We start from the raw sequence: 15315 nt of genomic DNA on the forward strand, positions 1-15315 counted from the left end.
CATTGCAGGTGGATTCTTTACCAGCTGAGCCACCAGGGAAGCCCATAGCTTTGACTATACAGACTTTTGTTGGCAAAGTGACGTCTCTGTTTTTTATATACTGTTTAGGTTTGCCGTAGCTTTCCTTCCAAGGAACAAGCATTGTTTAATTTCATGGCTGCAGTCACTGTCTACAATGATTTTTAAGCCCAAGAAAAGAAAATCCACCACTGTTTCCACTTTTTCCACATCTATTTGTCATTAAGTGATGGAACCAGATGGTGCGATCTTAGTTTTCTGAAATTTGAGTTTTAAGCCAACTTTTTCACTCACTGTTTAGTCCCTCTTTACTTTCAGTCATCAGAGTGGTATCATCTGCTTATCCAAGGGTGTTGATATTTCTCCTGCCATCTTGATTCCAGCTTGTGATTCATCCAGCACAGCATTTTGCATGGTGTTCTCTGCATATAAGTTAAATAAACAGGGTGACAGGGTACAGTCTTGACGTACTCCTTTCCCAATTTGGAACCAGTCCATTGTTCCATGTCTGGTTCTAACTGTTGCTTTTTGGCCTGCATACAGTGTTCTCAGGAGACAAGTAAGGTGGTCTGGTATTCCCATCTCTTTAATATTTTTCCACAGTTTGTTGTGATCCACACAGTCAAAGGCTTTAGCATAGTCAATGAAGTAGAAATAGATTATTTTCTGGAATTCCTTTGCTTTCTTTTATGAATACTATGTTTCAAATGGAAGTTCTCACCAAGATTTGCTTTACTTCCACACAAGAACAGGTAGTTTCATCTCTGCCCATTGGAGTGTTGTGAAAGTGAACTATGGTCGTGGTATTAAAAAAAAATGAGAATTACTTTTATATGCTACTTAAGAAATGTAAGAACCAATGGTCTTGATAGCAATAATGCATTCAAATCACTGGCAGTATCAATATAGGTGAATAATTCTTGAATAAATTTATTTACTGTTCATAAGAGGGGAAATGTAATTGGTATGTTTAATCCAGGCAATTTGATGAATTCCCAGTATAAGGAGTTGATTTAAGCTAGTGCCTATAAAAGTTGAAAACTAAAGTCATCTTTCTGTATTCTTTTACCATCTGCTATGAAATTACATCAGTCTTTTTCAGGAAAAGAGCCAGGACAGATAAATTTAAGTTCACTGGGAAAAGAGTTTGTGTTTACGACAGTGCCCAGTGAGCTTCTATTGCTTAATAAATGTCAAATCTGATGGATAATATTCATTTATATGTTACATGGCTGCTTTTATATTTCCCATTGCAAAGCTTTGACTTATAGACAAAGATGTTAAATGTCCTTATTCTAACCTAATTTCACAATACCTAATTATGGTAGCTCACCCTTTTCAGCTAAAGTGTTTTAGGACTAAGGAACCAGTGCTTTTTTTTTTCATTCATATGTACTTGTATTCTGCAAACATTTATTGGAAACTTTTAGGAACCAGACATGAAAATGCATTAGGATACAACCACTATCTTCAATAAATATAGTAGATTTCAATCTGGATGAAATCTGGATGAAATCTTTCATCCAGACATGAAAATGCATTAGGAGACAACCCCTATCTTCAATAACATTGAAATCTAGTAGAAGAAACAGACACAAAGTAATTAACTGTGAATCAATGTATTAAATATTATTTGGGGACACACATTTTGTACATTTATCTATGTTCCATCTGCCTTTAAAAGTGATTTTCTCCTTCGCATTAATGTCAGGAATTTTTTCACACTGTATTTTTATCTTCTAATTTGTGGCTGTCTGTAAGTTGTATTAAAATCCTCTTTTTTTTTTTTTTGAGACAAGTTTGAGCGCACGTGTGCATGCTTGCTAAGTCATCTCAGTCATGTCTGACTCTTTGCAACTTTATGGACTTTAGCCACCACCTGGTCCTCTGTCCACAGCAATTTTCCAGGCAAGAATACTGAAGTAGATTGCCATGTACTCCTCCAGGGTATCTTTCCAACCCAGGAATCAAACCCATGTTTTTCTTTTTTTTTTTTTCAAACCCATGTTTTTCATGTCTCCTGCATTGGCAGGCAGGTTCTTTACAACTAGCTCCACCTGGGAAGAAAAGACGAGTTTGGGTATGTTAAGTAAAATTCAGGTCAATAAATCAATGAATAAGCAAATATAATCATGAGTCATATGTAATAATAGCTAGTAAAATGTTGGGAGTGAAAAGAGGAGGAATTCATTCTACATGAAAAAAAATGATTTTTAAATTATATCCAAGTATGAATGCAATTCCAAGATAAGTAAAATGGATAACTGAAATAAATATTACCAATTTCTAACTTATGAACCTTAATTTTTGTCAACAATCTTGATAGCTTTTCTCATTTCACCATTTAGTATATCTTGAAAATAATTAACTGATGTAAAACCTTACTTTTTTCATCTATTTTTAATGTTCATATGTTTGGTAAAATACTATTAAAAGTGGAATGCCCTCAGGGAAGGAGAAAGAGAAAAATAATGTTTAGAAAATTGGCCATGGAAGTATTAGTAAGTGTTCAGTTTTCCTTCATCATGAATAATGTGGAGAAACAGTCTCACTTAATTCCCAAGAAAATGTTTTAAACTTGTCACAGAACATTTTTTTTGTCTTTTATATCTACAAAGCCAACATGGGTTTTATGGTATTTGCTTTTTCTCATTCAATCTGTTCTCAACCTGAAGTTCAAATGAAGAATCCTGCTTTTAAAACACTATATTATCAGCTTTAACTTACTTAGAAGGCTCCCTAGACCTTTTTTTTTTTTTTCCCAGACAGAAAAAAAATAAAAGAGAGAAAGAGAAAATGAAAAGGGCATTAATATTGGCTATGAGGCCCTATACAATCTGGCGTCTGTGATGCGTTCGTTTCAATCTGGATTCTCATCATGTTTTCGGTTCCTTGAAAAATGTGTGCACTTTCTCATGTCAGAGACAAGAGATTGCCTTCGAAGAGGTTTACTCTCATAACTAACCTTAATACCTACATGTACCCCTAGCTTACCTATCTGTAAAACAGGAACAATTACAATACCTATCTCAGAAGCATATAAAGAGAAGCTTATTAACACAGGACAAGTACTTAGGACTGTGTCTAGCTCAGAGTAAATGCTCCCCACATCTTGGCTACTAGAGTCTTATATCCACAATTCTCAGCTTTAACATAAATGTTTCCTAAAAACGTTTTCTGGCTATCCCTAAATGAGAATATATCACTTTATCACAATTTTCAAACTTGGTACATTTATAATAGCTTGCTATAAAGCTTGACCTTTAGACTGTTAGATACAAGAGTTAGATATTGTTAGATACTGTGGTTCTGTCATTTATTAATCAATCCTCAACACATAAGTAATTCTGGTCTATTTCAAGGGATTCCTGAGTGAATAAAAGAAATAGTTTTGTTAATGTCCATGCTATTTAGGAAATTTATTTCATTAGTATTTTGATCCAATTAAGACATATGGATTACTTGGCTGAAGTTCAGTTGACAGCCTCTGTAATATTCCATAAATAACTAAGTTATTTATCTAAGTTTTGGGAAAAAAAAGAAACATAAATACCAATAATATTCTTACTGTTTTAAATATAATAAATTGTTGTTCTTATGTGCTTTTATCAAATGTCATATTGCCATTACTTGCACTTTAGATCATTATGGATTTTTTATATATAGGTGAAATAAAACTTAAAACACTTGTGAAAGAAGTTCTTCACAAGAAATAGAATGAATCTTTATGGAAGAAAACTACTAGAAAAGTGTTAGAGGAAATAGAATCAATATTTTTACATATTTTGTAGTTTCAACCAAGAATTTACTCTTTATAAAGAATTTCAGACTCTTAGAGAAAATTAAAAATACAGCTGAAAGGTTATGTTCAATAAAGAAGAGCTGAAATACAACTAGATATGGCAATAAGAGAACTTTCTAAGTGTAATGAGATTTTCCATTTAAATAGGACTAGAATATGGCTATAACTATAGTGATAGGAATACAGTGTGAATATTTTAGGAGAAGAGATTTGCTTGTGTAATAGCAAAAAAAAAAAAAAAAAAACCACATTACATTTATGTCCTATAGAGCTAAAATTAGCATTATGGCATATAAAAGAGTTTGGAGATATCCCAGGGCCTCTAAAATTTTATATCTTTTTAAAATGATAGAATAAAAGAATGTTGCTTTAAACAAAAGTCTGGTTTAGCAAATAGCTTAATGATAAGAATTATCAAATGATGGAAATGGTGCCTTTGTCTCAAGGATAGACCATTAATGGCAATTGGCAAACAGTTTCTGTGCCCACGTGATATACATGAAGTGTTCTATGACCTGATGAACCATAAAACTCCTAATGCCTCTGCTGTTTCAGACTTCTGGCTGTCTGCTTGTATGTATAACATCAGTATATGCCCAGTTCATAATCATAGAGCAGTTTTCTTTGGATGGGTGGAGATGCTTAATTCCTTCCCTTGCCCCCAAGAAAATATTGGCTATATTGACTTTATGTCTTTTTTTCAAGCTATTTTGTAATGAATTTAAAGCAGAGTCTAAGCTGCTTTTATTTATTTGTCATAATTGTATGCTTTAAAACAAACAGATGCTAATATGCAAACATGAAATGTTTGAGTGAAAATTGTGACGTTAGAAGAAAAACAGACAATCAGATGATCAAATGTAGCACTTAGTCATGATGACGGAGGAGAAACAAAGTACAGATATAATAAATGCAGGTTGTTTTTCTTCTTTTGATTATGTATTTCAAAGCGTTGAAGCCAGATGGTAGTTTTCAAAATTCTTGGTAGCTCAACTAGTAAAGAATCCATCTTTACTAGATGTGGGTTCGATCCTTCAGTCAGGAAGATCCCCTGGAGAAGGGAATGGCGATCCACTCCAGTATTCTTGCCTGGAGAATTCCATGGATAGAGAAGCCTGGTGGGCTACAGTCCATGGGATTGCAAAGAGTCAGACACGACTGAGCGACTAACACTTTCACTTCACAGAGAGCTAGGGTAATTTTAAACAAGACGAATACCCTTCTTAAATTAAAAATAAAAATAAAAAACCTGATCTCAAGCCTTTATGAACTAAAATAGGAAGATACAGAAAGTGAATATGTAGTAGAAAAGTTACACTTAACCCATATTTTGCCTGCATATTAAAATGCATAGAAAGGAGAGAGAGGGAAAAGTAAGAAATACAAAGTGACTTATATTGAAGATAATCTTAATATTAGGTAATTGTGTATGTGTTATCTCATGCAGTGCAGAGGATGACTAGGTTGAATGTATTTACAGTAGGTAAGTGCCACACACACTCCTTAATCCTTCTTGAGCATCTGTTGATAAACTTATCTGACTTATCCTTGTGCTTTTAAGTTGTCACCAATCTTTTCTATGTTGTGATATGTTTGAATTCCTTCCCTAGATTTATTTCCTTAGTATCCCATTTCTCTATAACAACATTAAGCTAATCAGATCAAATAATCCCCAGAAAAGAATTTGAAGAGTACTATATTACCCTTCTAATAGAATAAAATGTCTTTTTTTTAATGGACTGCAATTTTACAAAAATTTCCAAGGTATAAATAATGTGAAACTAATATACACTTAAATAACATTTGTTGCAGTCTTGGAAGTTCAAAGATGAAGAGATATGCTTTTAGTATTTATGGAGAATAACTTTTCTTCAGACCTTTAATGATGGATAAAATATCCACAGGAAGATCATTCAAAACAGAAGAAACATTGTCAGTGGAAATCTGAGACAAGAAAATATGGGATGGCTAGGAGAAGCATCATCAATTTGATACTAACAGAACATAGTTCATCTGGGGAGGGTTGTGTTAAATGATGAGGAAGAGGATTCTTTACAGGATGGTTGAAACTGCAACTAATGTCAATTTAACCATTATTTATTGAACTCGGAGGAATTCAAAGATGAAGAGACACAGTTTTAGTGTGCAAGGAGGAAATGCTTCAGTTCAGTTCAGTCGCTCAGTCCTGTCTGACTCCTTGGGAGGAAATGCTAGGTGGCGGTAAATGCTAGATAATCATCAAACCTACTTTCTTTCTGGACATAGATGTAGACTACATTAGCCAAATGCAATGAAGGCAATTGGCCAGGTTCCAATCAATGGTATGTAGGTTGAAGATAAGTTCAATGTTACCAAGACATAACCTTAAAGCAGCTCTCCACACAGGGTCTTTATCGGTCTTTCCCTTTCCGTGGTGACTTGGAAGTCATAGAATACAGTCGGGAGAGACAAAAATAACCTTGGATCCCAATCAGTATTCTGGCCTGGAGAATGCCATGGACTGTGAAGTCCGTGGGGTTGCAAAGAGTCGGACTTGACTGAGCAACCTGCACTTTCACTTTCTGATAACTTCTTGAAATAAATATCACTTATGAGTGAAAAAAAATAATATTGTTTTAAGCCGCTGAGATTTTGAGGCTCTGTGGCATCTGTTAGCATTGACTTAAAGAATATAATGCAGTAATTCATGAAATACCTAGCCGTTTGAAAGATGAGGTGTATCATTCAAGGTGAGAATTTTTACGCAGATTATAGCTGCAGATTAAGGCTGGATTTAGGACAAAAAAAAAGACAAATAAAAAAAAGAGGACATATTAGTATCTTATCAAACAGATTTCTTAAATCCTAGTATCAAGGAAAATGTATATAGACTTTAGTTGTATCTTACTATATTTTTTATCAAATAGATCTATAATCAGCAATCTTTTGCCATTTGGTTTTTATAGAGTGATCACATATGGGTTCAGAGATATATTGAAGCCATCAATTTCTCTCAAGCTAGAAATGTTATTTAATGTATAGATTTGACTTAGAAATAAAGCCTATATTTCATTATCTTAAAAGATATTGTGGTCAATAAACAATGGCGGAGTATTTAAAGTGAAAACTTTTATGAACAATATACTCACCCTTTCCATTTGTAAAGACTTCAGAATTCTCGAAGCATTTTCATATAACATTTCATTTGATCATTTCTAAAAATATAGTGAGTATTTCAATGATCTATTATGTAAGTACTCTCTCAGAAAGTTAGTGGCTTAAACAGGGCAATCACTTATTGAATTCACAAATCTAGAATTTGAATCAGACTCAATGGAAATAGGACTGACATGGAACAACTTACTGGTACAAAATCAGGAAAGGGGTATGAAGGGGCTGTATACTGTCACCCGCTTATTTACCTTATTAGAGAGTACATCATGCAAGATGCCTGGATGCATGGATCACAGGCTGGAGTCAAGATTGCCAGGGGAAATAGCAACCACCTCAGATTTGCAGATGATACTACTCTAATTACAGAAAGTCAAGAGGAACTAAAAAACCTCTTGATGCAAGTGAAAGAGGAGAGTGAAAAAGCGGGCTTAAAACTCAGCATTCAAAAACTAAGGTCAAGGCAATCAGTCCCATCACTTCATGGAAAACAGATGGGGAAAAAGTGGAAACAGTGATGGATTTTCTTTTCTTGGGCTCCAAAATCAGATGGTGACTGAACTCGTGAAATTGAAAGACTCTTGCTCCTTGGAAGGAAAGCTGTGACATACCCTGTTTTGTTCTGTTTTTCTTCCTTTAGTTGCTAAGTAGCGTCTGACTCTTTGAACTGAGATCCACCCTGGGGACTATAGGCTCCTCTGTTCTTGGGATTTCTGAGGCAAGAGTCCTGGAGTAGGTTGCCATTTCCTTCTCCAGGGGATATGGCACAGGGATCAAACCCACCTCTCCCCTGCATTGGCACACAGATTCTTTATTACTGAGCAACCGAGGAAGCCATGGCAAACCTAGACAGCATACTAAAAGGCAGACATCACTTTGCTGACGAAGATCCGAATAATCAAAGCTTATGGTTTTCTAGTAGTCATATACAGATGTGAGAGTTGCACCATAAAGAAGACTGAGAACAAGCCAAGGAATTGATGCTTTTGAACTGTAGTCTGGAGAAGGGACTTGAAACTTGAGAAGTCCCAAGAAGATACTCTTGAGAATATCTTGGACTGCAAGGATATCAAACCGAACATCCTAAAGGAAATCAACCCCAAATATTCATTATAAGGATTGTTGCTAAAGCTGAAGCTCTGATACTTTGGGCACCTGATGTGAAGAGCTGACTCATTGAAAAAGACCTTGATGTTGGGAAAGATTGAAGGCAAAAGGGTAGTGGGGTGGCAGAAGATGAGATGTTTAGGTAGCATCATCATCTCAATGGATATGAATTTGAGCAAACTCTGGGAGATAGTGGAGGACAAAGGAGCCTGGAGTGATGCAGTTCATGGGGTCACAAAGAGTTGGACACAGTTCAGTGACTGGACAAGAACAAATCTTGAAAACTTATTAAGATTCATAAAGAGAAGATAGCTCACCTCTTGAGACAATGGCGAGGCTATAGAAGAACACGTAGGATGAAAAATGTTTTTACAGCCATTTTTTAGAAAATAACATCTGCCAATTCAAAATAGGCATTGCCATTCTCAGTTTTAAATAAGAAAATTGAGGTTATGATTATGTAAGTGATTAACCCAATGCCAAACAGAAATAGGAAAACTGAAGCTGAAAGAAAGTCTATTTTCTCCAAGGAAAGCACTTTTTTCCTTCTATTATTAGTTCCTGACCACAATGGTAATCACATCTATAGAAACATTTAGCATCAAGTACATTCCTGGTGTATCAGTAGTAAGCCACATTAGCTCAAAAGTGGTACTAAATGAAAATGCAAAATGGAATTAAAATAGTGAGAAGGTAGCAAATGATTTTACTGGTAGTAAAAATCAGCATAATTATTTTATAGTAATATATCATCCTTTCTCTTATGGAAATCATATGCTATAGTCAACTATATAGTTGAGTTTGTATTAGAGAAAAATATTATTATTGCAATTCCTATGAATATTTAAATTTTAGATTTCAAAATTTGAAATTTTTCCGGATCAGTGGAGCATGGATACTCACATTTAAGACAATTCCCAATGGAACATTTTATATAACTTAGCTCCCATCACTACTATTCCTCTGGAATGTTCTTCACGTGTGTGCGCATGTGCACTCAGTCGTGTCTGACTCCTTGCAACCCCATGGACTATACCCCACCAGGCTCCTCTGTCCATGGAGTTTTCCAGGCAGGAATATGGGACTGGGTTACCATTTCCTACTCCAGGGGATCTTCCCAGCTGAGGGATGGAACTATCAGCTCCTGTGTCTCCTGCATTGGCAGGCAGATTCTCTACCAGTGGTGCAAACTCATTTTCACATTATTTCACTATCCATTTGGTTCTCCAATACAGACTGCTCATGTTAATTTCTCTCCTGACCACTTTTATTCCTTCACATACATTTATCTAATGAGGCAAAAATTTGGCTTATTTAACCTCCTAGATAATGCCTAAACTTTCTAATATTTCTCTATTCTTCCTAAAATTATCAAAATGAAGTATAACTTCATCCTATATATTGGGGTGTTCTATTTTCTTTTTGTCTCTTGTCATAGTTTTCTTTTCATTACAATCTCCAAACTATTGCCGATGTCATAGTGATCTTAAAATGGAAACATATTTGAAAGAATCACAAAGATGAAGGTTAAAATACATTGAATTGTAAAGTAGTAACAATTACACCACCAGTACCACAATGATGACAACCCCATGAGTCTTCACCTTGGGCAAAGAATCAAAAGGACAAACTACCTATCACATAATCCTTGCTCTAGTTTAAGCAATTATTATTCCAGCTTTACACAAATTGATCTTTACTGGGGTCACTAACTTGCCTAAGGAAACACAGATGGAAAGAAAACCTGAATGTCCAGGCTCACATTTTGCCGTTTCCACCAAAGCACTATACCTTTAAGTCACAATGAGTCCTTTTACAGTCTTAAATATCATGCCTTTCACATGCTATTTCTCTATCTGAAATGTCAAGTAGAGTATTCAGTGGAAAATTCTTATTCTTTTAAAATAGATAGAATATTACCCTCTTATGGGAGGTGTTCCCAAGATAAAAGAGTAATTATTAAAAACTATTCTTAATAAGAGCTATCCATTTTGGTGACTAATCATATGTCCAGAACTCACAAATTTTAAATATATTTATTTATCCCGCTTGACATAAATGTGATTAGCAGCCTTATATGTACCACATGTGAATGCCGAGAGGCAGAGTATGATTTGCCCTAAGTCATAGAGCGAGACACGTCGCATTACCAGTGATTCCAACATGTTTTTGTAACTTGTATGATTTTTGTGAGAGCTTATGACTAAATCTATGTGAAAGAATATATCAGATGGACAAATTACAGGCATTCCATAAATATTTTTTCTAATAAGCTATATTGTATGGATAGATGATATAGATAAATGATGTGACAGATAAATGTATTCCCATTAAATTATGTCTTATACCATCTACAGAGAATTTTTATTTTTATTTCTATATCAATATCTATCTATATATATATATACACACATATATATATATATCATTTAGTACAGAGTTGGAACGTAGAATTTTTATTCCAAAAATGTTTGTCGAAATCATGTTTCTTTTTCCCTTAAAGCAGTTTCAACTTTTCCCAAAACTTTGAAAGAGACACATAATTTTCTTAAATTTTGTATATTTTATTCAAAGTTATGAGTATATGTTGGAGTTTTCTGAAGATAATTTCATTAATCAGGCCCTGATTACTAAACACATTTGAATAAGCAGTATCAAAATAAATAAATGTGTAAAATTTTATAATGCATAGCATGATGCTATGTATCTTGTTACTACAAAAAGCTAATTTCATTGAGCAAATGAATGTGTCAGTGAAATAAAAGAAACTTTTCACAATAGATTCTGAGTGCCAGGTAATTCAGTGGTTGGATGATTGAAATTCTCAGGGTCAGCAAGCAAACTTTTTTTTTTTTTTTAGATTTAGGACAAGGGTGTAGGAAGGGATTGTGTATTCAGGCAGCATATGGTGGATAGGAGCAGGTATCAACACATCCTTAAGAGAGAGATTTATACTGCAAAATCCTCTGAAAATGTGGAGAACTGCTCTGAGACTGCCCTTCTTTTCTTCCCACTCTCACTACTAAGTGGGGAAAAAAAAGCACCATTCTACCTCAGGCTCCCAAATAACTAGCTTTAGAAGTACTTTTCTATTTTAAATTATTCAAGACACCTTTTACCTTCCTTTCCATTTTGCCCACAGAGGAACACAGTAACCATTTTTTTGCCATGTTTCCTTTAACACGATTTCAAAGCTTTAGGTCTTACAGAAAGGATGCTGAATCTGCCAGCATAAATTCAAGCTCCCACACTCACCTCCCCCTATTCCAGTGCAGGACTTTTTGCTGGTGATACCTACAGCCTTTAAGGTGCGGAGCCTTAATTCCTGGGCCAGGTGTTCCTCCATTCAAATCACACCTGAACAACTGTGCTCCTTGACTTTAGTACTGAGTGTGCTTACCAGCCAAAGATCAAGGCAGAGAGACTCCCGTAGGACCCTCTTCTTAACTTACTCGTACGCATGTCACTCTTTGGAAACACATTTGAATAACAGGTTTTGACTTTTGTTTTCCTTATTAGACTATAACAGCCATAAGAGGAGCTATTTTGAGTCACCTTTTGGTGGATTACTCAGCATTCTGCTTTGAAAATATTTGGTAAATAAAATGTTCTTAAAAGAAAATATTGAAAACTTGAATTCCATGAAAGAACATTTAGTGAATGGATAAATACATAAATATAAATAGATTCATTTAATTTAATGAATGACTTGATGTATTGATTTTTCTAATTTCATTCATGTGGATAGTATATGCTTCCAGTTATTTAATATTTGCAGGAAGGGTTTATTTCTATAAGTAGCATATTGTAGTGCCTGAGGTCATGGAATCTGGACCCACATTACCTGGAGTCATAGCTTACATCTACTTTAGGCAACTTACGTATTTGTGCTTCAGTTTTCTCATCTATATGATAGGCATTTTGTAAACAAGAGTGAGTAAAAAATATCTGAAGCACATAGATCAGTGTCTTGCAAGCAGAATGTGATGGACAAATGTTTTCTGAAGTTTTAGGAGTGTTTCATGGCATCATTAAAGGAGATAGGTTAGCTAAGTCTCATTGATTCTCTCAGGAAGGAATAATTCAGATTTTTTCAGGAAGAAAGAAAAATACAGACTTTATCACAGAGGCAATGATAGTCCAGAAAATGGCAAAATTCACTAGATTTTGTAGCAAGTAGATGCTCTTACATACAGAGGAAATTGGTACGCTCGTATCGTAATTTAAATTTTACATCTAAAAAAAAGGAAGACAGAATAATTTATCCTTAAAAGTTAGCATGGCTGAGCCATCACATCTCTTAATGTTAAGTGAAATGACCTAGAAGAAACACATTTGAAATACTGACACGAATGTGAATAACAAAAAAAGATGAACATTTCACATTCTTGAACTTGTGAAATATCTGTCCATTGAATCTTTGTTTGTTAAAAGTTCTAAGTGTGGATATACGATTAACTTTAAATGATTTTCAACCAAAATAACAAATTATACTGTCTTTGAAGTTCAAAAGCTCAAAGTACTATTTTAATTTTTTTTATTTTGTGTTGGAGTAGTTGATCAGGTGTATGGTGTCAGTTTCAGATGGACAGCAAAGGGACTCATACGTATACATGAATCCACCCTTTTCCAAATTATTTGCCCATTTAAGTTATTATAGAGTACTGATCAGAGTTCCCTGTGCTATACAGAAGGTCCTTCTTGGTTATCTGTTTGAACTCTGGTGCTTCATTCAGGGAAGAAATTTGGGAAGGATGGTGGATGGCCTGAAATTAAGATGCAACACAGAGTGCTTCTCTGACACCTCTGAAGCTACCAAAGACTCAAAGGCCAAACCAGGAGTTTCTCATGCCAGGGCAATAGCCTTGCCACTCAGCTTGTTCCCCCATCAACTGGAGCAGCTACTGCAGCCTGTCCTGAGTCCAGCTTCCCTGCCGGCCTGCAGAGCTAGTCAAACAAGCCGATCGCATCTTCTCTGGGGAGCCAGAAGCCACCCAGCCTCTTGTTACTGCGACGTTTGCCTCCCAGACCCCTGCGCATTCACCCTGCTCCCAAGAGCAGCATCATGGGTCCTGTAGAGTGCGCGATGCTCTTCTGCCCAATGCTGTGAGTTTACATGACCGATTAACTGCTGTCAGCCTCATCTGCCCACTGACAATTTCGGGTGTTTAACCATCTGGAAAACCTAGTGTGGGGGCCCAGTGTCTTACCAGTGTATGACGAGTAGGCAAATAAAACAGGAACATATTCATTTCTTTTATTGTTTTATTCACTTACTTAATATTATTATTGATTATAAAAAGTATAATCCCCCTCTTATTCCATAATTTATCCACTCATTAAGCAGTCAGGTCTTTTTTAAATTTTATTTTTGCCATTACAAAGAGTCCGACACGACTGAGCGGCTAAGCAGACCACGGCACAGGCCAGCCAGAGCAGATGTCTCCCAGACTTCACTGTCTACCATCATCTGGGAAAACACCCTGCTGCTTTTAAAGCGAACATGTGATGAAGTCAGGCCACCCAGATTAACCTCTTTACTTTAGGTCAACTGCATTAGGCTGGGTTCTCCATATATATATTAATATATAGTATTAGCTTCCCTTGTGGCTCAGCTGGTAAAGAATTCGCCTGCAATGCAGGAGATCTGGGTTTGATCCCAGGGTTGGGAGGATCCCCTGGAGAAGGGAAACGTAACCCACTCCAAGGTTCTGGCAAAAAGTTGGACAGGACTGAGCGACTTTCACTTTCACATTATTCGTACACACGATTATGCAACTTGTTGACAGTCTTCATTCTCTTCATGAGCAAAATGAGGATACTGATACTGTTCTATTTTCAGTTGTTTTGAAGTTTAAATGTGCTAAAGTTTAAAAAAAAACGCTTTGAGCACTCTTGTAAAGATAATATTATTTAAGATAAATATTGCTTATTTAGTTGTAACTCTAAGTTCTGTTCTGTTGCAAGCACTTCAGAAGAATTATTGCATTTCACTTCACCCTGTCTCCATTGTACCTATTTTATATATGAGAAAACCGGGACACAAATAGAGCCAAAATTTAAAACGAGCCAAGCTGACTCAAGAGGGCACATGACTAACAACTTTCTATTTTGCCACATGTGAAGTTTTTATTTGATTTCATTTTTGCCTTATTTTTTAATGTTTTCTTGATTTCTCATTCCCAGTCCATTCTCTAACAACTGCCACATCAAAAATTCTGATTTTTTAAACTTGAATTTCATCTCTTAAAATTTTTCCATTTATTTTTTTCCCTATTTGGCATGTTGCAGTTGTTTGCATCAAACTGTTTTCAACTTGATGATATCTTCTAATTTTATTTGATGTTTTATTTTTCTGCTCTCCTATGTTTATCTGTAGGAAAAAGCATATAATGAAAACTATCCTTTTCTGTTTATGTGTGTGTTTGTTTTGTTTTTGCTTTTTTTTTTTTTGGTAACATTACTTTGTGTGGAAGAGCTCCCCTGGTGGATCAGACAGTAAAGAATCCACCTGTAATGCAGAAGACCTGGGTTCGATCCCTGGGTAGGAAAGATCCCCTGGAGAATGGAATGGCTACCCACTCAGTATTCCTGGCTGGAGAGTCCCATGGACAGAGGGGCCTCGACTGTTACAGTCCGTAGGGTCACAGAGTCAGACATGATTGAATGACTGACATTTAATACTTTGTGTAGAAATTGCCACAAATGCCATGCTATTATGAGGGAAAATAAAGCAGAATACACATTCATTGTTTTAAACTATTGGCTCCCAATGCCTAAGTTAGCAAGGTGTTTAATAGACTGTAAGACAGATTCTTAGATGTTGACCAAATAAATTACTCTGAAAAACACTGTCTTTGTCTTCAGTGAATAAAAATTGTATTTAAGTTTTAGTTGTGTTTGGGCTCTACTTAATTTGCTTTTTATAGATTTATTGGAAGAAAGGAAATATTTGAGTGCTTTAGTGACCCAATTGTAGCATTTTCTTGGAAATTGTTTTCTTTATTTTATCATTACTGGGAGTCTTAATATAATTACCAACCCACTGGCCTGAAGCAGGTATTGTTTTAATTGGGTCTGAAAGTCTTTTTGAAATTGTTTATTGATTTCCATTTTCAGATGTACACCTGATTTGAAAAGGGTCTGCAACCTTTGCTTGAACTCTGTGCAAATCATACTTTTAAAGTAAAACTAACTGAAGAAAGTATTTAGTAGTCTAAATAGCTTCAGTAAAACAA

This window comes from Cervus canadensis, chromosome 6, assembly GCF_019320065.1.
Source record: "Cervus canadensis isolate Bull #8, Minnesota chromosome 6, ASM1932006v1, whole genome shotgun sequence".
In the NCBI taxonomy this organism is placed as follows: domain Eukaryota; kingdom Metazoa; phylum Chordata; class Mammalia; order Artiodactyla; family Cervidae; genus Cervus; species Cervus canadensis.